This window comes from Erinaceus europaeus, chromosome 6, assembly GCF_950295315.1.
Source record: "Erinaceus europaeus chromosome 6, mEriEur2.1, whole genome shotgun sequence".
Classification (NCBI taxonomy): Eukaryota; Metazoa; Chordata; class Mammalia; order Eulipotyphla; family Erinaceidae; genus Erinaceus; species Erinaceus europaeus.
This window is the reverse complement of record NC_080167.1, coordinates 19,159,236-19,182,384: the sequence shown is the minus strand read 5'-3', so window position 1 is coordinate 19,182,384 and position 23,149 is coordinate 19,159,236. Positions and strand designations below refer to the sequence as shown.

The 23,149-nt window shown below is 41.6% G+C and overlaps 1 pseudogene; it reads left to right on the top strand.

The window, feature by feature from the left end:
- Positions 1 to 15,385: 15,385 nt before the first annotated feature.
- Positions 15,386 to 15,893, top strand: LOC103128843 (large ribosomal subunit protein eL42-like; annotated as a pseudogene).
- Positions 15,894 to 23,149: the final 7,256 nt, after the last annotated feature.

The following is a 23,149-nucleotide window of genomic DNA, read 5'->3' as shown; positions in this document are numbered from 1 at the left end:
CTCAGTTTAATAAAAGGACCCAGGCTCTAAACTCAAGACTTTACTTCATACCCCCATGACTCGGTGAAGCTACCTCCAAGCTCTGGGAGTGGTGGATTCATTTAGGCATTGAGCTCCAGACAAGTAAATAAATAATACCATCATAAAGCCCAGAGAGAGAAAGAGAAAGGGAGATATTATTTCCACTGGAACACTGTCCAGGCTCAGAAAACTATGGTCCCATCAAATAAGCATTGCCCCCAAGATGAATTGAATTGTCTTCACTGTTAGGAATTAGTAACTGCTGGTCTAGCTCAGGAAGCAGAATGGAGTCTAGCAGGCGCCTTGTGAGTGCTCCAAACTTGTAATGTATGTGTTGGGGGAGAGCATTGTGGATGTGCTTCAGTCTCCTGTACCACCATACACCAGAGCTGAACAGTGTTCTGGTCTTCATTCTCTCTCTCTCTCTCTCTCTCTCTCACCAGAGTGTTTTAAAACCAGAAAGACAGCAGCATGTATTCATGCTGTAAACAGCTATACAGTAAGTAAACTGGAGCTCCCTCACCCCATCCCCATACAGGTGACTCCACTTGTCTAATCAGAATGGTTTTCTGTTACTTTCCACTCTATCTGTTCAGCCCCATGCGGGCAAATCTTAGACACCTCAGTCCCCTCTTGTGTACCTCCAGGGTTATCTTGGAGCTTGGTGCTGGCACTACCAAACCACTACTCCTGACTCCTGGCGGTCTTATTTATTTATTTGGCAGGACAGAGAGAAATTGATAGAGGAGGGAAGATAGAGAGGGAGAGAGAAAAAGAGACAGCTGTGCTGCCTGTGAAGCTTCACCCCTGTAGGTGAGAAGCTGGGGGCTTGAACCTGGGTCCTTTCACAAGTCCTTGCACTTAGTATGTGGGCTTAATCAGATGCTCCACCACCTACCCCTTCACATAAAGTTCTCTACCCTCATCTTATATATGATTCATTGAGGACCAGAGAGACTGGTGGGGGGCGGGGGGAGTCTTACCCAAATACCTTCTATAAAGCCAGAGAAATGCTGGTCTGGAATTCACTTTCAAAGCTTCTACCTAGCTTCCTATTGTTGTCAGTCAAACCAGAAATGTCAGCTCCTTATCCTCCTTGCTTGTAAATACAGGAGAACACTCTTAACAAGCATTGGACATCCATTTAGTCACTGCCTAATTGACAATGGAATCTTCATTGAGGAAGTCAGTTCCACTTAGCAGCAAGGACTCTTCAGGTACCTTGCTCTGGGTGCACACTAGCATGAAAGCATGAGCGAAATAACGACAGTCCAAAGTCTGATCCAATCATGCTGCTACTCACCTCTCAATCCCTTCACTCCCATAATAGATCACACCTTTCAAACTTCCTCCTGATGAAGGAATCCCACACAGGCCTGGAGGGCACAGAGGGAAGGCACTTCTGCCACTAAGCAGCAGAAGATCTGAGAATTTTCTTGGCTGAGTGGAAGTTGCACAGTTTGTTAAGTATACCTCTACCAAGACAATAGCATGCCTAAGGACTCTATTACTTTCTTGATTTTTAAAAAATATTTATTGGATAGAGACAGTCATAATTTGAGAATGAAAAGAGAGATAGTGAAGGAGAGAAACCCCTCGCAAAGCTTCCCCCCAAAGGTGGGAACCAAGGGCTTGAACCCCAGTCCTTGTGGATTATAATATGGGTGCTCAGCCAGGTGTGCCACTGGCTGGCTCCTGACACTATATTCCCTAATCCTTCATCTTCTCTCCTTAAACAGACTCCTACAACCAACCCAGTCCCTCCAATCCATCAGTTTATTAGTGCACCTGGAAAATGTTAAGTCCAGGGGACCAGGTGGTGGTACATCTGGTTAAGTGCACATAGTACTAAGTGCAAGGTCCCACACAGTAAAGCAAATCTGCAGGTTTCTATATTTTTCTCCCTCTTTATCTACCACTTCCCTCTCAATTACTCTCTGCCCTATCTAATAAAAAGGAAAAAAAAAAAAAAGATTGTCATGAGCAGTGGATTTATGGTGCCAGCACCAAGCCCCAGTGATAAATCTGGAGGCAAAAAATAAAAAGAAAGAGAGAAAGACAGAAGGGAGAGGAGATAAAGAGAAGAGAAGAGAAGAGAAGAGAAGAGAAGAGAAAGAAGAGAAGAGGGGAGAAAAGCATAAATGCAGATTTCCTTGGCCAACATAGTTAGGAAGGCAGATCTGGGCAGGGCTTCAATGCATCTAGAGTTGAGATTCTGCTCTTCTTTTCAGGCACGAGTTTCTAAACCAACACTGCAACCCTCCACCCCACCCCAATTGTAATGGGCATATTCAAGACTTAGTCATGATCATTTTTTTAAATTTATTTATAAAAAAAATGTTGTAACGATCATCAGTCATGATCATTACAACAGAGACCAACCTTTGCTCCTGGGGTTCCCACCCAAAGCTAAGCTGATAGGATTTGGAAAATGATGGTTTTTCCTAAGAATGAGTCTTATGTTCAGAACTGGAACATGCCCTGAGAAGGCTGAATTCATTCACCTTGAGTTAATGCTAACAACACTGTCCTAGTCAAGTTATAGAACAGTCTGCCCCTGAGGGTACCATACAGAAGAGAGTGAAGACAATTTTAAGCAGTTGCTAAGGGTGTTCCCAAGTTGCTCCTTTGACCTCAAACAGATTTGATGTTGTTATCATTGTCTCCATAGTTTTTTTTAAGTCTTCTCCCCAACCACTATCCTCATTCCACCATCATAAAAGTCTGACTTTATTTATTTTTTAATATTTATTTATTCCCTTTTGTTGCCCTTATTGTTTTGTTGTTATAGTTATTATTGTTGTAATTATTAATGCCATTGTTGTTGGATAGGACAGAGAGAAATGGAGAGAGGAGGGGAAGACAGAGAGGGGAAGAGAAAGACAGACACCTGCAGACCTGCTTCACCACCTGTGAAGCGACTCCCCTGCAGGTGGGGAGCCGGAGGCTCTAACCAGGAGAACCAGGATCCTTACACCGGTCCTTATGCTAAAAGTCTGACTTTAGATAATCAGCACGCTAATGAAAAAAAATGGCTGGAAGATTGGAGAAACTTCTTGAAGACAAAATCCTCCTCACCTTTCAAACGCTGTCATACACCCCCTACCACCACTGCTTGACTTACACTGGCTGATAAAATTCCCTCTGTAAAATTTACATCCTGTTTATTTTATGAATGTTACTTCTGCCTCAGGTCAGAAAATCTACTTCTATCAGCATCACAGACTTTATACAGAAAAGATCAGTTTTCAACTCCAGAGCCACTTGTCAAAACTCTTAAGGGAAGGGCAGAATGGGTCTGACCACTGAGTTACTGATGGCAGAATAGAGCAAAAAGGGAGATCAAAGACATTCTCTAAGTCACATAGCACATCCATGCACCCTTTGAAAGTCTGATGCCAACTACAGAGAACTGAGAAGGCACAGCTGGTAGCATCTTCTCTCTGAAGAAAAGGAGGAGTGGGGGTGGGCATGTTCCCAGAGAGACTCAATCACCTGCAAATTGTCCAGTCCATGACCTGACTCTGGTCATCACAGGAACCACAGAAACACCCGACACAGTTATTTTGATGAAAATCTTTTATCAGTGGCACTGCCTTTTCCTGTTACCTTGTCACCAGATGTAATCAATGCTCCCTCTGAGATCAATGTGGTCTCTCTCTTCTCTCTCTCTCTCTGTCTATATATGAAAAAGTCAACCCAGACCTGTGATGACTTGTGAATGATCAAATTAAGCTAAACAACAACAACAAAAGACTAGATAAGAAATTATAAAATATATATATACTAAATGTGTCAGAATTCTGAGTTGGAAACCTCTGTGTTTCCAGTTAAAATGGATGCTCAAGTATTTAATTCTCAGGCAAAGATTCTGATATTTTCTTGATGACAGAAATCTGAGCTCTGAGCTGGCTGGTAATGCTTTATTTCCTTTCTTTTTTCAAGCTGGAGACTCACACTTGCATGGTTTCACAACTCCAATATGCTTTTTCATTCAGAGAGAGAGAGAACGGGATAGAGAGAGAGATATCAAGTATAGAGTTTTCTTCAGTACCATGGTACCACCTGTGTGGTGTTAGGGGTCAAACCTACCCAGTGACCCACCCCCTTAGTACATGGTATTGATTTTTATCTTATTTATCATTTCTATTAGATTTTGTCAGAACACCACCCCACTCTGGTTTATGATGGTGCCTGGGGTTGAACTTGGGACCTCCTCAGAGCCTCAGGCATGGGTGTCTTTTGTATTACTAGTATGCTATCTCCCTGGCCCTTGGTACTGATTTTATGTGTGGCTGTAAGTGCTTAAATTTCAGAGTTTCCTTATGCCCTGATGTTTCCTGGGCTTTTATCCCTGGACCCCCTCCTGGTAGCTTCCCTGTGGTGGTCTTTAAAGTAGATAACAAATAGCTAGGGAAAAGAAACTGTCCTTTCTTCTAGTTTATAAATTACACTCTTCTACTCAAAGGCCATGGATTCTGTTCAGTCTGGGGAAAGGTTTTTCCACCCTCCACCTGTCATACATAGCACCCCCACTTAAAAGGGCTGGGATCATGCTTATACTTTGCCCACTCATTCTCTAAAGCTGAAAAAAAAATCACAGCTTTAACAGTGGGTGGGTGTACCTCCTCTAACCTGTACCAGGTTCTATCTAAAAACCCTTAGTTTGCCAACCAACAGGCAGAAGGAGTCTAAGCTACCACTGCAAGGCCTTCACCTTGAGCCAGACAGAATGTTGCATCATTAGCTTGTATTTACAGGTTCAAAAGTAGGGAGTAGGGAGCTGGGTGTGGTACACCTGGTTAAGCACACACATCATCATGCAGGAGGAAGCAGGTTCAAGCCCCTGCTCCCTACTTGGAGGAGAGAAACTTCATGAACAGTGAAGCAGGGTCACAGGTATCTCTCTTTCTCCCACTTTCCCTTCCTCTCCCCTCTCAATTTCTATCTGTCCTATGAAAAAGAAAGAAGAAAAGAAAAGAGAAGAGTATAAAGAAGGAAGGAAGGGAGGGAGGGAAGGAAGGAAAGGAAGAAGGAAGGAAGGTAGGGAGAGTGAAAAGAAGGAAGGAAGAAAAAAAGAAAGAGAGGGAAATAAATTGCCACCCAGAGCAGTGGATTCATCATGCAGGCAAGAAGCCCCAGTTATAACCCCTGTGTGAATAAAAAAATAAATTAAATATCTGAGGTAGTTGAAGATAAGTGAAAGATAGAACTAAGGAATAACTTGTATTCAACTTGAAATGCTACTGAATTTTGTCCCCTGGCTTTTTCTTACATGAGCAGATGTCCAGAGCAGAGCGAAAAGAAAAGCATCCTTTGACACATTCATCTCCTCCTGTGAAAACCTCCAGTTCTGGCCAGCACTGCAGGATGCCATGGGACTGGCTGTCCTGTGTCACAGAACCCCTGGGAATAGGAGTTGAAGGAGAGTCTGGTTAACAAATGTGAAAGCTCCCCAGCTGCTGCACACACAGTCAGGGCAGAAGGAGCAACACCTGGAGTCTGAGGAAGATATGCCACCTGAGATGTTACACCCCAGAGGCGTCTGCATCAGGCGTAGGAGTCTCACTATGGAAACAGACTTCAGCTATTACCATTCCATCTCTCTTCCGTGGAAACTCTGCTCATACCTTGCCACCTGTTTTAGCAACTGGAAGAGTGATAGAATCAAGGGGCTAGAGAAAGAATTTGTTTGCATAGTGCACTTATTTGTTATATGCACGGCCCAGGTTCAAGCCTGGGCCCTATCACATGGAAGAGAGCTTCAGTGTGTGAGCTCTTCAACTCTCTCTTAAGTAAATAAATGGATTATTGGTGGAATCAAAATGCATCAATGACCATCTCACACCTGAGAGAATGGCTTACATACATACCAGAAAATGACAGGTGTTAGAGTGGTTGTGGAGACAAGGGAACTCTGCTACATTGCTGGTGGGAATGCAAACTGGTACAGCCCCTTTGGAAGTTGTGTGGAGAGTCCTCAAACAAATAAATATGGAATTACCTTATGATCCAGCAATATCACTCTTGGGCATTTATCCAGTAGACACTCAAGCACTCATTAGAAAGGACCTATGTGTCTACAGCCATACCACCCTGAACACGCCCGATCTCATCTGATCTCGGAAGCTAAGCAGGGTTGGGCCTGGTTAGTACTTGGATGGGAGAAAGGACATATGTACCCTATGTGTATAGCTGCATTATTCACAACAGTAAAAGAGCAGAAGCAGAAGCCTAGATGCCCATCAACAGATGACTGGTTCAAGAAGTTTTGGCATATATCTTCTGTGGAATAGTACTCTGCAATCAAAAAAAGGTGATATTGTATCCTTTGTGACAAAATGGATGAACTTGTAGATGATTATGCTTAGTGAGGTAAGAGAAGAAAGACAACGACCAGATGGTTCCACTCATATATGGAATCTAGAGATCTGATTTACATGAACTTGCCCAAAACAAAACAAAATGAAAATCCAAATAAAAAAGATGAAAGCAAACAGTTTGTAAGACTTATGAGAACTCTGGTGATTATCTTTGGGAGGTGGGAATGTGGGGATACAGAACTTTGATCCTGGGTATGGTGTGGGACTACACATTGTAATCTTACAATCTTGTAACAAACCATCAATAACAAATTTAAAGAAAAAAATGCACCTATTCCAGTCATATGTGCACAGAGATGCATAGGGACATTTATATACATACAGAGAGAGAGAGAGAGAGAACCAAAGTAGAAGAGGCAAGGGTACAAGTACAGTGAACAGGCACAAATGAAAAGGAATGTTACCTAATGTTGTACAGGTGGGTGCTGACTCCTGGGAGAGATCACCCCCTTAAATTCTGTACCCCGATTTCTCACTGCTTCCTTCTAGCTCTCTGCCCTGTGTACACTGAGATGGAGAACTGTGCACATGAATCTGCAAATGAACCTGTCACCCCAAATCATTGAGATGTTGAATATAAATAGACATGGACCCCAGATCAAATTGATGAGGTTTACTGTTAATGGTATTTGCATACTCTTCTCATACTTGGGGACTGCTCTCTTCGCTGATCCAGCTCTCTAGTCCTATTTACAACTCTGACACCATCTCTCCAGACAATACCTTTGGTCCACCTTCATTTTAACTGTAGGGCTCAGGCAAAAATTAATAAAGTCATGGGTCCTTTGAAATATACCTAAAATAGTCCTACTAACTTCTTCCAAAATGGAGACCCCAAATCCCATCTGCTATATTCTTACCTTTAAGTTCCTGATTATTAAACAATTTGTTCTGTTTTTTATCTTAATAAAAAGTCAGCCAACAAGTTACAGATGCTCCAATGACGCCAACTTGACTTCACTGGGCAGAGGACCTCACCAATGTGCCCTAAAAACCACCTCTTGAGAGCTGTTCCACACTAAGGAAAGATAGAGACAGGCTGGGAGTATGGATCAACATGCCCACCCCCATGTCCAGCGGAGAAGTAATTACAGAAGCCAGACTTTCTACCTTCTGCGCCCCATAATGATCCTGGGTTCATACTTCAAGGGATAAAGAATAAGAAATCTTCCAATAAAGGGGATGGGATACAGAACTCTCGTGTGAGAATTATATGGAATTGTACCCCTTTTATCTTACAGTCTTGTCAATAATTATTAAATCAATAAAAATAAAAGTTGGTAGGCTGTGACAAATTCTGATCTTTTTTGTATTTTTATTGTCTTTATATATTTAGTGGATAGAGACAGCCAGAAATTGAGAAGGAAGGAGGTGATAGAAAGGGAGAGAGACAGACACCAGCAGCCCTTCTTCACCACTTGTGAAGCTTTCCTCCTGCAGATGGGGTCCGGGGGCTCAAAACCAGGTCCTTGCACACTGTAATGTGTGCACTTAACCAGGTGTGCCAACACCTGGCCCCCAAATTCTAATCTTACAAAAAAATTGGAGAATGCCATTCCCAGTAAGCAGAGCCCCTGTGAACCTGGACTCTAGCATGGAAATTTCAAGGGCCAGGGGTCTGTCTGTAAGCACCGTGGCTCCAGGGAGCTATGGTGTCAGGTGAGAATGAAAACTCCCAGAAAGAAGAAAGAACCTACTGTGTAGTTGAGGAAATCAGTCAATAGAACTGTGAGCCATTGGGTTGGGAAGAGTAGTCATCTCCTGAGGGTCTGTGGGCAGGAAAAGGCTATGAACTCCAACCAATCGGCATTTTATATGACCTCGGATAGGCTGAGTGGTGGTATACCCAGAAGAGTGCAGAGTGTACAGTTTACAAAGCTCAAAGACCCGAGTTTAAGCACCCGATCCCCACCTACAAAGGGAAAGTTTCATGAATAATAAAGTAATGCGTCAAGTGTGTGTTTTTTTTTCTTCTCCCTCTCTATCTCTCTCCCCAGTAATTTCTCTTGTTTCTAGCCAATAAATAAATATTTTTAAATGAAAAAAAAAGAAACGGGTGTTTCTAGCCAATGTAAAATGGTATAAATTAAGGAATAAGAGATTGGTGCATTACCATGTATAAGGACCCAGGTTCAAGACCCCAGTCCCCACCTACATGGGTGAAACTTTAGGAGATGTGAAGCAGTACTGCAGCTGTCTTTCTCTTTCCCTATATTTCTCTCCCCTTCACTCTCTTTGGCATATCAAAAATAATGAAGAAAGAAAGAGATAAAGAAAGAGAAGGAGAAAATGGCTTCTGGGAGCAGTGGATTCCTCATGCAGACACTGAACTCCAGTGATAACCCTTGTGACAGTAGAAAAAAGCTAACAAACAAAACCAATGGCATGAAGTAAGGACAATATCTTAGACCACAGAAGAACCCAGACTCACAAACCAAGCTTAGTTGGTTAATGACATGATATTGGTAGACACTCCTGAATCAGCATCACCTAACCATTAAATTTCCATACATAACTCTCACCAAACCTCAGAGTGCCACAGCTAGCTTCAGTTCTAAATATTAACACATGTATGCTTTAAAGTTCATTATACAACACTATTTTTAGGGGCCAGAAGATAGCTTACTCATTAGAATGTGTGTCTTCCCATGTGAAAAGTCCCAGATTTGAATCCTGGCAACATACATGAGAGCCAGAGAAGGTACTAGATGGTGAAGTGATACTCTGGTGTCAAAGCTATCTGCCTGTCTCGCCTTATTTTTTGCTAAAATAAGGGAAATATCACACTATTAAATAATTAATTTTAATTTAATAGTTTAATTATCTACTTACTTAATTTAAATTGTTCCCCAAGGGTAAGTAATGAGGTTTAGTGCCTACATGATTCTGTCACACAGGAGGCAGGTGGTAGCGCAGCAGGTTAAGTCCACATGACATGAAGTGCAAGGACTAGCATAAGGACCCCGGTTCGAGACCCGGGCTCCCCATCTGCAGGGGTGTTGCTTCATGGGTGGTGAAGCAGATATGCAGATGTCTATCTTTCTCCCCCCACTCTGTTTTCCCTTCCTCTCTTTATTTCTCTCCGTTCTATCCAACAATAACAGCAGCAATAACAACAATAATAATAGCAGGGGCAACATAAAGGGAAAAATGGCCACAGGAGTAATGGATTCATAGTGAAGGCACTGAGCCCTGAGCAATAACCCTGGAGGCAAAGGAGAAAAAGAAAAAAAAGAAAAATGATTCTGTCACATTTGGCAGCCATCTGCCTTCCTTTCTTTCTCTCTCTCTTCTAGATATTGAGAGAGCGAAAAAGAGAGAGAGAGAGAGAGAGGCCATAGCAATGCACCTCTGCTCATGAACATCCCTCTTGTAAGCATTCTCATGGTGTGGCTCACTGCCTACACACAGGTCCTTGCACACATTAACATGTGTGGTCTGCTGTTCACATCTGGGACAAGGCTGGGGATAATGCCGTGAGCCATTTCAGAAGTTTGCCCACCAGGCTTTGCAGATTGGTCCCTCTTTTTCCTGAAAGGTTGTGCTGACCCTTGCTTGGTCTAATGAAGTGTTGCAGCCATCATGGGTCATGTTTCAAAGAAAAAGACATCCGTTTTATTTTATTTTACTTTTAATTGCAAAAGACCGGGAAAACTCAAACATACAAGAGCTTGGGCTGGCGAGCTCTTGTATAAGTTACCATTTGCTAACTGACTGCACCACAGAAGCTCCAAGGGGCTCTTGATTTAACTTAGGGTTTGCATTCTGCCTTGTGGGGTCCATACTTTCTGGGAGCAGATCTTCAGTTACACAGTGAGGGAGCTCCACAGCTAAATCAGAAGTGCCCAGAACACCATCCGTTATGGCCCTTAAAATAACATTTCTTCAGCACCTAGTTCTGAGCAGCAAGGCATGAGGTAAGTGGGTGGTGGGAAAATAATTAAGAAGAATGTCACTGGTGTTGGGGGTGGTGGTGGCAGGCAGCCCCATTGGTGTGTTCATGTCTGAATCTGACTGCAGAGCAAATCCCAAATCTGCTGTTACTGCTAGAACCGGAAACTATAAAGAAATGCAGTAAGCGTAGGACAAAGTCATGTACAATTAGATCAAAAAGGCAGTCAGGTTCTCTCACGCATTGTATTCTGCAAAGCCACACAAAGAATGAAATACTCTTCTTGGAATATTGAGAAGATTATATATATATATATATATATATATATATATATATATATATATATATACACATATATATATATTGCAACCAGGATTATCATTGAGCCTCAGTGCCTGCATGACTCAACCATTTACTGGCAGTCTTTTTTTTTTTTTTTTTGGTAAAGAGTGAGAAAAGAGAGAGAGAGAGAGAGAGAGAGAGAGAGAGAGAGAAACACCTGCAGCACTATTGCACCACTTTGAAACCTCTCCCCTGCAGGTTGGGACTGGAGATTTGAATACAGTGTGGCTTCTCTATTAGGGGAATCACCACCTGGCCCCAAGATACTGAATACTTTCTTTTAAAAATATTTTATGTATTCATTAGCTTATTAGTTTATTTATACATGTATATAGTTTGGAGGAAGACAGAGAGAAATTGAGAGGGAAGGGGGAGATAAAGAGAGTGGAAGAGACAGATACTTGCAGACCTTCTTGAACCCAGGTCCTTGCACACTAGTGTGTGCGCATAACCAGGTGTGCCACAGCCTGGCCGCCTGAAGTATTGCTTTACTGCTTCAGAAGTGTTGCCTGTACAGGTGAGGAACAGGGAGCTAAAACTTGGGTCCTTGCACATACTATTGTATGTTCAGCTGGGTGTAGCTCTGCCTTGCCCCCTCTGGCTACTTTGAAGTAGTGAAAAATGTGTCTTGATTCTTCTTTAAGTAAAGAAATAGGGAATCTGCTGGATTCATTTGTGGGGGGATTGGGGGGTTGCTGTAGGAAGTCCTTGAGTTTGATTGCAATGTGTTTGCAATGAATATCCCCAGAACAGCGTGTTGCCCTAGGAGGAAGCCATAGAACCCCCAACACTTGGGATGCCTTCTAAAGGGGAGGCCTGAAACCAGCTTGGGTTTATTGTGGATATGGAACAAAAACACTTGTACAATCTCAACTGTGAATTGGAACTAAAGTCCCAGAGGTCACCTACACTGCTGTGATTGAAGGGCAGCCCTGTTAAGGTTGTCTTCCACCAAACAAGAAATGGAAACCCCCAGGAAACCGCTTGGAGAATCCACTCTCAACTGCTCAGAGAGAGTCACTGCATAAAGAGAGAGAGAGAGAAAGAGAGAGAGAGAGAGAGAGAGACACTCTGGCAGCTGCTGTGCCATATTGTTTATCATTGCGGGTCTTTAAAAAATGTTCTCTGTGATAACAAGCAGTCTGTCGAAACAGCTGCCAAGAAATGTTAAGGTTAATCTCCTTCATTAATGATGAGAAGAGCTTCTCTGTGCTGCCTGCCTGACTCCACACACACAGTGGCATTGAGCATATTCAGTCTGGTGACCACCAGTTCTCCTGGGAAGGGCAGGTGGCTTGGAATCAGCTCAAAAGGGTCCACCACTTTCTTTTCTCCCTTACTGCCTCTGAGTAATCTTAATCAAAGAAGAGCAGGCACAGAGCGCAATATTAGATAGAGGGGCATGGGAAGGAGAAAAATAGATGATGAGTCCAGTTTCAGAGTGGACTGCTAGTGGTCTTAGAGCTGTCATCAGCTGAGACATGGAAGGTTAGGGAAGTAGATCTGGAAAGTGTCCCAAACAGATATGGGCCAATGGAGACATAACAACATGGGTGGCTCTTTTTTTTTTTTTTTTTTTTTACTAGACTCCACTTATCTCTGCGAGCAGTCGGCCTGGCTTCCCATAATTGCACCCTTGTTGGAAATTTTGAAAACTACTTAAAGAGACCCCCCCCCCCCAAGCCCCAGCTCCACAGGAGTGTTACAACCAAATCTAACAGGAGTTAGTCCTGGTTATAAATCCCAAAGGTAGCTGCACAGAGCTCCCCAGGAATGAAACCCATGTTCAAAACTGTTAGGTTACCTGCAGCCTGGGCAATGCTCTGTGCTCAGTTCCTGTTTCTGTCTCAGAGTTCTCCAAGGATTTATGACCCTTTATAATCTCTTTCCAAGGATTTATAATCTTCATCAAGAAACAGGATGCCTCATCAGTGAAAGGTAAAGTTTTTTTTGTTTGTTTGTTTTAAAGAGGAAGAGATGTTTTGATGATATCAAAAGTATTGTCAAACCATTCTTGATTTGTGCAACAACCCAAGTTCCTGTTCTGGCTTTTTTTCTTTTTTTTTCCTTTTCTTCTAAATATTTCTATTGACTTTTTTTTTGTTGTTGTTTTCTGGAAAGAATCCAGCCTTGCCCCAGCTCCACCATATTCTAAATAAAAGGAGACACAGCTACTCCCCCTAAGTATATCAGTGCTTTTCATTCAGTCTTTAATTATGGAATACTTTTTCACTGCTCATTATAGCAGTTTATGCCAGAAAGTCTGTAAAAGGCAAGGTCTGTTCCTGGGCAGAAAACACTTCCTAGGGACTTAATGAGCTCACTGGTGCCAAAACTGAGCATTGGACATCCTTCCAGATGTAGATCCTGCCCCAATGCCTGGCACACAGGCTGCCAAGCACTGGCTTTGGAGCATATGATAGAGTAGAAATACATTATAATTATTCAACATCTTATTTTTAAAAAGAAAGAAAAATAATACTTGGAGATTTTTAACCCAATAATATGAATTAAATAAATGTCCTGATCTTTTCTTGAATAACATGAAAATGATGGTCAAGAGATGGTACAATAAAAGTCTGCTCTAGGGAGTCGGGCTGTAGCGCAGTGGGTTAAGTGCAGGTAGCGCTAAGCTCAAGGACGGGCGTCAGGATCCCGGTTCGAGCCTGCGGCTCCCCACCTGCAGGCAGGTCCCTTCACAGGCAGTGAAGCAGGTCTGCAGGTATCTGTCTTTCTCTCCCCCTCTTTTTCTTCCCCTCCTCTTTCCATTTCTCTCTGTCCTATCCCACAACAACAACATCAATAATAACTACAGTAATAAAAACAATAAGGGCAACAAAAGGGAATAAATAAATAAAATAAAAATTAAATTAAATTAAAAAAAAATTTTAAAAAAAAGTCTGCTCTACCAGTCATTTTCAGGGCAAGGAGTCCTGGCAGAGGAAAAAAGACATTTCTAATACTGCTTCTGCAATGATGGATGGAAAATGGATTTTTGGAGTTGATCGTTATGTGGTATATGCAGATGTCAAATTACTATGCACATGGGAAACTTGATAGGGTGCTATCAGACAATATAACTGCAATATAAATGTATGATGATAAATAAAGCACTTCTGTAAGATGGGAAGTTGGTGAAGCCATAGCCAGTAAATAGACAAGAAGGGTGATCTTCATTTAGAATAAAGACTTGGTGAATTGTTGGAGTTGGATATGACTATTGTATACAAATCTTATCAGCTTAGAAAAGTCAGAGAATGGGGCTGGGGAGATAGCACAATGGTTCTGCAAGAGACTCTCATGCCTTAGGCTCTAAGGTCACAATTTCATCCCCAGGTTCAGTCCTCAGCCAGAGCTGAGAAGTGTTCTGGTGGTCCTTTCTCTCTTGTTCTCTCTCCATAACTCTCTCTCTCTCTCTCTCTCTCTCTATCTCATTAAAATAAAATAAAATGTTTTTTTAAGAGTTATGTGGATGATAACAGGATGGAAAAAATGGAAAGAATGAGAACCTGGTATTTATTTATCTGTTATAAAATGGACATTGACTTTATCTCATGAAATGGACAAAGACATTCAAGGAAATTGTAGAAACAATTTTTTTATTACTGATTTAGTATTGATTTACAAAATTACATGTCAACAGGAGTATAATTCCACACTATTCCCACCACCAGAGTTCTAAATCCCAGAACCCTCCACGGTTCTCCCAAATTTGCAGACATGGGCTAACTATCATCTCTACGACTATCTGACTAGATTTATACATATCGCTCCTTTTTTCTTCCAGGTCCAGTTCTCTCTTCCCCTCCAAACCACTCATGTCCCAATTACTGCATCCAAATATCCCTCCCCTTTTCCTCCTCTCTCTCTGGTACCTGATGGAACTGGAGTCCAGAGACCTCTTATCCTCTTCCTCCTATCACTTCTTCCCCACTGGAAGTATGGATCAAATTTGTTTTTAGGTTGCAGAAGGTAGGTTGTGAGCCAGGGACTCAAACGGGGATCCCTTGCGCAGGGCCTTGTGCTTTGTACTATATTCGCTGAACCCACTGCACCACCCCTGTCCCCCCTACCCGCACATTTTATATAAACACAAAAAGTGATGAGAGTCAGCCCTAGTATTTACTATCATGCTAATTGTTATACACGTATGACCATGTTTAATCCTCAAAATAACAACTATAAGGTCTTCTGATAGAGACAGATTTACTTGCTTGGGGTGCTAGAGTTCCCATGTCTTAAGTAACTTCCCTAACATGACACAGTGACTAAGTGGGGAACTAGGATTAAATTATGCCAGTCATTGTACTATGGTAGTGGTCAGTGATTTTATCTGGAAAGAGATAAATAGTTTAGGCATGCAATTCTGCATCACTCTGCTTCCTAATGCCTCAGCTCTGCTGCTGAAGGAGTGAAAATGCAGCTCTAGATGAGCAGAAATGTGAGAACCAGATTCTGTTCCAATAAAGCCTCACTTATAAACACAGATATTTAGTAGACTTGCCATAAATAGTTATTTGTATCATTACAGAATAGCTCTCAGTGGTATAGATGGAAAAATGTGGCATGCCACATTCCTATTAGCAAAATACCCAGAGTTCCTGATGGACAGGTATAAACCAACCAACAGCCAATCTATTTCTTGAACTTTTGAGCTGGCTCTTTCTCTTCCACCTTGGGTGTTTTTGTTCAACTGTTTGTTTTACCAGAGCACCGTGTACCTCTCGCTAATTGTGGGGTTGGGGATTGAACCTGAGACTTTGGACCTTCAGACATAGAAGTCTTTCCCATAATCATTATGGTATTTCTTTTCTTTTCTTTTTAAATTTTTATTTATAAACGGAAATTCTTTTTTTTTTTGCATGCGGGTAGCACTGCTGCAAGCATGGTGAATATTCCTAAAACCTGTGGGACTTTCTGTAAGAAATGTGGCAATCATCAACCTCACAAACTGACATAGTACAAGAAGGACAAGTATTCTCTGTATGCCCAGGGAAAAAGGCATTATGACAGTAAGCAGAGTGGCTGTGGTGGACAGACTAACCCATTTTTAGGAAGAAGGCTAAAACTACAAAGAAGATCATGCTGAGGCTTGAATGTGTTGAGCCCAACTGCAGATCTAAGAGAATGTCAGCTATTAAGGGATGCAAACATTTTGTACTTGGAGGAGATAAGAAATGAAAGGGTCAAGTAATCCAGTTCTAACTTCACCTTGGATTTACTGTGAAGACAATAAAATCTTGACGCATTGTTCACTTCAAACAAAAAATGGAAATATTGACAAGACTATAGAATAAAAGGGGGACATTTCCACACAATGCCCACCCCCAGAGCTCCATATCCACTCCCTTCCCTTGATAGCTCCCTTATTTTTTATCCCTCTGGGAGTATGGACCCAGGATCATTATGGAGTGCAGAAGGTGGAGGGTCTGGCTTCTGTAATTGCTTCTCTGCTTAGAGAAGTGGGGACTGGAAAACATGGTTTTCCAGTCCCCACTAGGGCATTAACAAAAGATTGTCTAAGTGCTCATGTGTGAGTGTGTGTGTGTGTGAGTGTGTGTGTGTGTGAGTGTGTGTGTGTGTGTGTGTGTGTGTGTGTGTGTGTGTGTATGTGTTGGGGGGGAGATTGGGGGTGCTGTCTACAGTAGCCGGTCCCTTCATGGTTTTCTTCCATTTTCTTCTCCACTTTGCTGCCTATTTCTCAGAAGAAAGTGTTTCATGTTTTTATAATTTGCTGTGTGCTAAGATATGTCAAGGCACTCAAACCCTGTTATGTGAATATTGATATAAGAGGTTTATTGAATACAGTAATCAGGGATCGTATACAATAGTAAATGTTTAGCTGTGGGTAACTGAGCTCCACTGGAAAAAATCTGAAGTGTGACCACCCACTCTTAAGCCCCCCCCCCAAAAAAAGCATTTAGAAAGTACTGAATCTGGTCTGGTCTGGTCTGAGAGAGGTGGTTATTTCTGGTCATTTGCACAGTGTCCCTAGTGGACACACATTCTCCTTGACATTTTACAATTGTTCCTTTCAGCTGTGAAATCACTTTTACATAACTGAGATGACAGCTGTTTCCAGAAAGCCTCACTCATTCTGCTTTATAAAAGCACATAAAAGTGCCATCTGCCTGGAGTTTATTCTAGAAATCTACTGCCAAACGGTTGACAGACCAACAGAAGATATACAACCTTTAAAAAATAAACAAACAAAAAAACCCTACCTACAAGCTTACTTTGAGGAAAAAAGAGAGACAACTCAGTGACCTAATACAGTGAGGGTTAAACAGAAAGACGCCTCCCAAACACAAGAAACTATTTTTGATTTAATAAGCAAAGTCCCATCTCACCACTCAAGGCAAACTTTGTTCTTCTCCTTCGTGATTACTGACTGTAGATCTGAGGGCCTCTAGATTCTGCTTGAATCCAAGGGACTAGGCTGATCCCCAGACACAAAGCAGAAACCTCAGTGCAAACGCCTGGTGCCAATAACACTATTTTCCCCTCCTGCAGCTGAGATCAATACTAGCTTCTTCTAAACCTATGTCAGACCTCAGAATCTTCTTGATCGAGAAGCCAGGTGGTGGAACACCCAGTAGAGTTTACACGCTACAATGCACAAGAACCTGGATTTTCAGCCCCTGTCCACATCTGCAATGGAGGGAGCTCACAAGGAGTGAGGCCATGCTGCAGGAGGTGTCTTTCTATCCACCCCCCCATCCTTTTCAGTTTCTGCCTATATCCACTAAATAAATAGATACGTCAAACATTTAAGAAAAAGAATTATTTCAGCCCAGTACTTCAAAGTACCACCAATTAGCATAAGTTCCAGCCTCACCAGATACAATTTAGCGAGGTTGTAGTGAAACTGTTAAAGAAAAAAGACATCTGGAAACAACTTAGAGATATCAGTAGAAGTCTGAATACAAGTTGTTACAGCAGGAATGTAAAATACTTCACAGTTTCTTTTTTTAATGAAACCAGGACATAACTCAACTGGCAGAGCACATATATTGTAGTATGCACCGGCTCTGGATTGAGGCCCCACTACCACATGGAGACATTATGAAGGGCACAGAGGGAGGCTTCGTGGATGGTGAAGAGGAGCTGAGGTGTCTCTCTTATCTCTGCCTACCCCTTATTCTAAATAAAAAAAATGAAAAGACTGGGCACAACAGGCTGCTTAGAATTGCCCTTCATGATTGAGGTCCTGAGTACATTCCCCAGCATAAAATTGAGAGAGAGAGAGACAGAGAGAGAGAGAGACAGAGAGAGAGAGGTAGAGAGCTGCATATACTGGTATGAAATTAATCAAAACCTTATCACTGGGATATGAGCCATGGATATACACCACCCAACAGACAGAGGGCTAATAACCATAATATAGATATATGGAACTTGCAAAAATCAACAGCAACAACAGAAAAATAAATAAATAAATAAATAAATAACATTTAAAAAGTGGGAGAAAGAGGGCCCAGTGGTGGCGCACTTGGTTGAATACACAAGGGCCCGGGTTCAAGCTCCTGGTCTCCACCTGCAGGAAAAAAGAATTGCTGGTGGTGAAGAAGTGTTGCAGGTATCTCTCTGTCTCTCTCCCTCTCTATCAACCCTTTTCTCTTGATTTTTGGCTGTCTCTATCCAATATATAAGTAAATATAATAAAAAATATTAAAAATTATAAAAGGGAGTCAGGCGGTAGCACAACAGGTTAAGCGCAGGTGGCGCAAAGCACAAAAACCCGCTTAAGGATTCCAGTTCAAGCCCCTGGCTCCCCCCCCTGCAGGAGAGTCGCTTCACAAGAGGTGAAGCAGGTCTGCAGGTGTCTATCTTTCTCTCCTCCCTCTCTGTCTTCCCCTCCTCTCTCCATTTCTCTCTGTCCTATCCAACAATGATGACATCAATAACAATAATAACTAAAACAATAAAACAAGGCAACAAAAGGGAATAAATAAATAAATATTTAAAAAATATTTTTAAAATAAAAATAAAATGGGGGAAAGTGCTAGACACTGTTGCCCAAAGAAAACATTCAGATGGTTGGATTCGAAAAAATCCATTTGAACAAATGCTGAAAGTGTGTTCAGGCACCAGGTTAAACATGCATACTACAGTGTACAAGGATCCGGGTTCCAGTCTCTGGTCCCCACCTGCCGGGGGAAGCTTCATAGATGGTGAAGTCGAGCTGCAGGTGTCTCTCTGTCTCTCTTCTTCTCTATCTCTCCCTCCTCTCTCAATTTCTCTGTTTCTATCCAATAATAAATAAATAATTAAAGCATGTTTTTTAAAGATGCTCATTGTCACTGATTTCATTTCATCGTGCTACATCCATGCTGGCTTGATTTCCTTCACTCCTGACTTGAAAGCTGAACCAGCTCCAGGATCTCCACTAAATCATAGCCTGGATTAATCAAGTTGAATTGGAATTATTTTTATGCATTTCTAAAAATCTTATTTTCTAGAAGCCAGAGAAAAGATAACTTGCATATTTTGGCAGCTGGTACACTTGCTAAAAGTTCATTTTTATATAATTGAGTTCATAAATATTAATTTTGGCCTGTTCCTGATATATTTTTAACTAGTCTTTTGAATTTAGAAAAGTGCCTGATAATGCTAGCAGTTTAATAATTACCAATTCCTTCAATATCTCTACAATATTACTTCAATGTCTCCACAACTTTGCTTCAGTGTCTCTACAATAATACCTCAGTGTCTCTACAAAATTACCTCAGCTACAAAAACTTTTTTTTTGGAAGAGAGAAGAGTTGTGTGTGTATGTATGGAAACATGTGTGATATATGTGAGTGGGGCTGGGGCTGGGAGGTGGTTCACCTGATTGAGCACACATGTTACAATGCACAAGGACCCAGATTTGAGCCTCCGGTCCTCAGTCCCCACCTGCAGGAGGGAAGCTTTGCGAGTGGTCAAGCAGAGCTGCAAGTGTCTCTCTGTCTCTTTCTCCCTCTATCTACCCCTTTTCTCTTGATTTCTGGCTTTCTCTATCCAGTAAATAAAGATAATTTAAAAATAATTAGAAATATATTGTCCCTTGTTTAAAAAATTAGTGGGGATAAAAATGAATGTGTAGGGAGTCTCTCTCTCTCTCTCTCTCTCTCTCTCTCTGTGTGTGTGTGTATGTGTGTGTGTGTGTGTTTGTGTTTATATAAACATGTATGGCATATGTGAGTGGATATGAATGTCTGTGTGTGGTGTGTATGAGTGTATGCAAGTATTCTGTGAGTATAAGTGTGAATGAATGTGTTCAATATGGATCTCAAGTTCAGATAAACTAGCTTACTTGATTTATTAAGGCAAGTGTTCTACATATGTTTTCTTATGGATTTTATGGAATTTTCCACTGTACCTGAGCTCTGTAACAATATGATATGAAAATCTTATTGCCATCAGGTTGTAACATCACCATAAATTGGACATGTTTGATGAGGAAGTCTGGATTCCTAGCAATGCATAGTTAGCTGGAAATGCCTTGATGTATTCCAACCAAAGTAGTTTGAAAAGCACTGACCAGATGATTTCTGACCAGTATTTTGAAAGCTTCTGATATTCTGGATACAGGCCCAATATCAGATGTGAGCTTTGCACATTTGTTTTCTCATTTTGGAGATCCTCTTTTCTTTCCCCTGTTTATTTTACTTATTTACTTTGAGTTGTTTGCCTTCATGGTTATTGTTGGGGCATGGTAACAGCACTACGAATCTACTGCTTCTGGAGACCTTTTTTTTTTTCTTTTCATTTTATTGGATAAGACAGAGAGAAATTGAGATAAAAGGGGAAGACAGAGAGGGAGAGAGAAGGATAGACACCTGCAGACCTGTTTTTGCCGTTTGTGACGAATCCCCCTGCAGTTGGAGAGCCAGGGCCTTGAGCCTGGATCCTTGCAGGGGTCCTTGCACTAAGTACTGTGTGCACTTCACCAAATGCGCCACTCCTTGGCCTCCTTTTTCCTAACCATTTGCAGAGCAGATATTTTAAATTATGAAAGCCAAGTTTGTCTACAGTAATAAGGTTGCAGGTCAACTAAAGATGACAAGATTATGTGTTTTTTCTAACTCTACAGTCATCCTCCTTGCTGCTTTGGGGTAAGCTACATTGCTGCCACTACCATCTTTTAAGTAAGAGAGACTAGTTGGTCCTGATGAGCAGATATGTGTGAGTCTCATGAATGAGAATACAGGCCTAAAGTGGAATAAAACAAAACTGGACATTGCCTTTTTGTCTTGTAGGATCTATTTGTATAAAAGCTGCAGGCGATGAAAAAGAGAAATCATAACCACTAATTTTTTACTCGGGTCGCTATTCGTTATTTTAAAAATGGTTATCTCTATTTATTGGATAGAGATAGTCAGAAATTGAGAGGGAAGGGATAGAGAGACAGAGACACCTGTAGCACTGCTTCACCACTTGCAAAGCTTTATCCTTGCAGGTGGAGACTGAGAGCTCAAATCCAGGTCATCGTGCATTAAACATGTGTATTCAGTCAAGCTCGCCACCACCAGACCCCCTCAAGTAGCTATTCTCTGGATGATGGCAGACTCTGACACTAGTATTTATTTTTTTAAATATTTATTTCCTCTTTGTTGCCCTTGTTTTTTTGTTGTTGCTGTAGTTATTATTGTTGCTGTTATTGATGTTGTCATTGTTGGATAGGACAGAGAGAAATGGAGAGAGGAGGGGAAGACAGAGAGGGGGAGAGAAAGATAGACACCTGTAGACCTGCTTCACAGTTTATGAAGCGACCCCTCTGCTGGTGGGGAGCCAGGGGCTTGAACTGGGATCCTTTTGCTGGTCCTTGCGCTTTGCGCCACATGTGCTTAACCCTCTGCACTACCACCCGACTCCTGACACTAGTATCTATTAACTCAATGTTGGAATCTTGTAACTGAGAAGAAAACTATTATTTTCGTTCAATTGCTCTGCTTCATCTGGGTGGCCAGGAGATGATTCCCACCGCAATCACCATCACCACCTCCCCCATTAGGACCTGTATGAGGGCCTTGTGACTCTGCATGAAGTCATCAGTCCCCTTGAGAACGTTGCCTTTCTTCAGCAGGATGTTCTCAGACTACAGGTTCCTGTGAACAATGCCTTTGGTGAAATAGTGCTACACAGCAAACATGAGTTGGTAGAACACCTGATGTGCCTCTTCTTCCACCAAGAAGTAGCTACTCGCAAGATAATCTGAACAATCTCCTCTAGATGTTTTTGTTGTTGTTGTTGTTTTTAACTTGACCAAACAATGGCTAATCAGTAGCTGCCAGGCTACTTCAGAGTTCTTTACCTACTCAGAAGCATGGAAATATCTTTTCTACCAGTTTTTTTTTTTAATTCTACTGAAAGTCAGACTTCTGATCAAAGTACAAGATTTTGGTTAAAACAGAGTTGATGCCAGTACTCACTACAGGTCTGTCCATCAGATCTAACATTCAGTACTAAAAGTCACTAACATATGTGTCATTCCAAGGAATTATGATGTTCTTTATCCTTTAGGAAGAAAAGAGTTGAGCCAGACCAGTCAGCCATATTCATTTCAAAATGAGAACACATCGCTCTTGATAGCTTCTGTCTCACTAAGCCATGCCAAAAAAGGACAGTATGTCCTATGAAATAGAACAGTTTCCACAGAAATAATGGGATTTCTTACTAATTGCTATATTATTTCTCAAAGCTTTTTGAAATTAAAATAATCATAGTGAAGTCACCACAAAACCATGTTGTCATGTACTTTGATAGGCTTATTTTTGCCACCAGGATTATCACTGGGGCTCAGTGACTACATAGCTCCACCGTCCCTGGCAGTCATTGTTACCTTTTTTTTTTTTTTTTTGATAAAGAGTGGAAGACTGGAAAGGAAGAAATGATACTTACAGCACCCATTCCACCACTCATGAAACTTCACCCCTTCATGAGGGTGTTGAACCTGGGTCCTTCACACATGGTAACATATATGGTTTTTTTGTTTGTTTTCGCTTTCAGGGTTATCACTGGGGCTTGTGCTATAAATTCACTGCTCCCGGAGGCCATTTTTTTTCCATTTTGTCACCCTTGTTGTTGTCATTATTACTATTGCTGTCTTTGCTGTTGCTATACAGGACAGAAAGAAATTGAGAGGGGGGAGAAAAAGAGGGGGAGAGAGAGATAGACACCTGCAAACCTGCTTCACTGCCTGTGAAGCGACCCCACCCCCGCAGGTCCTTGCTCTGCACCATGTGCACTTAAGCCGCTGTGCTACCACCTGACCCCCATGTATATGTCCAACTGGGTGAGCAACCACCTGGACCCAGTCGCTGTACTTTGTACTATAATAGTACTATGCCCCCATTACAGCAGAGGGAATAATAATCTATATTCATGTAAAGTCATGAGTGAATAAGAAGTAGTTCAGGATTCTATTTCTTGTGAAAAATTATCTAGAAAACAGTGATATCAGTATAATTTTATTCTACAACTAATAGGTTAGGTTAACAATTCAATTAAACATCTGAGATGTTAT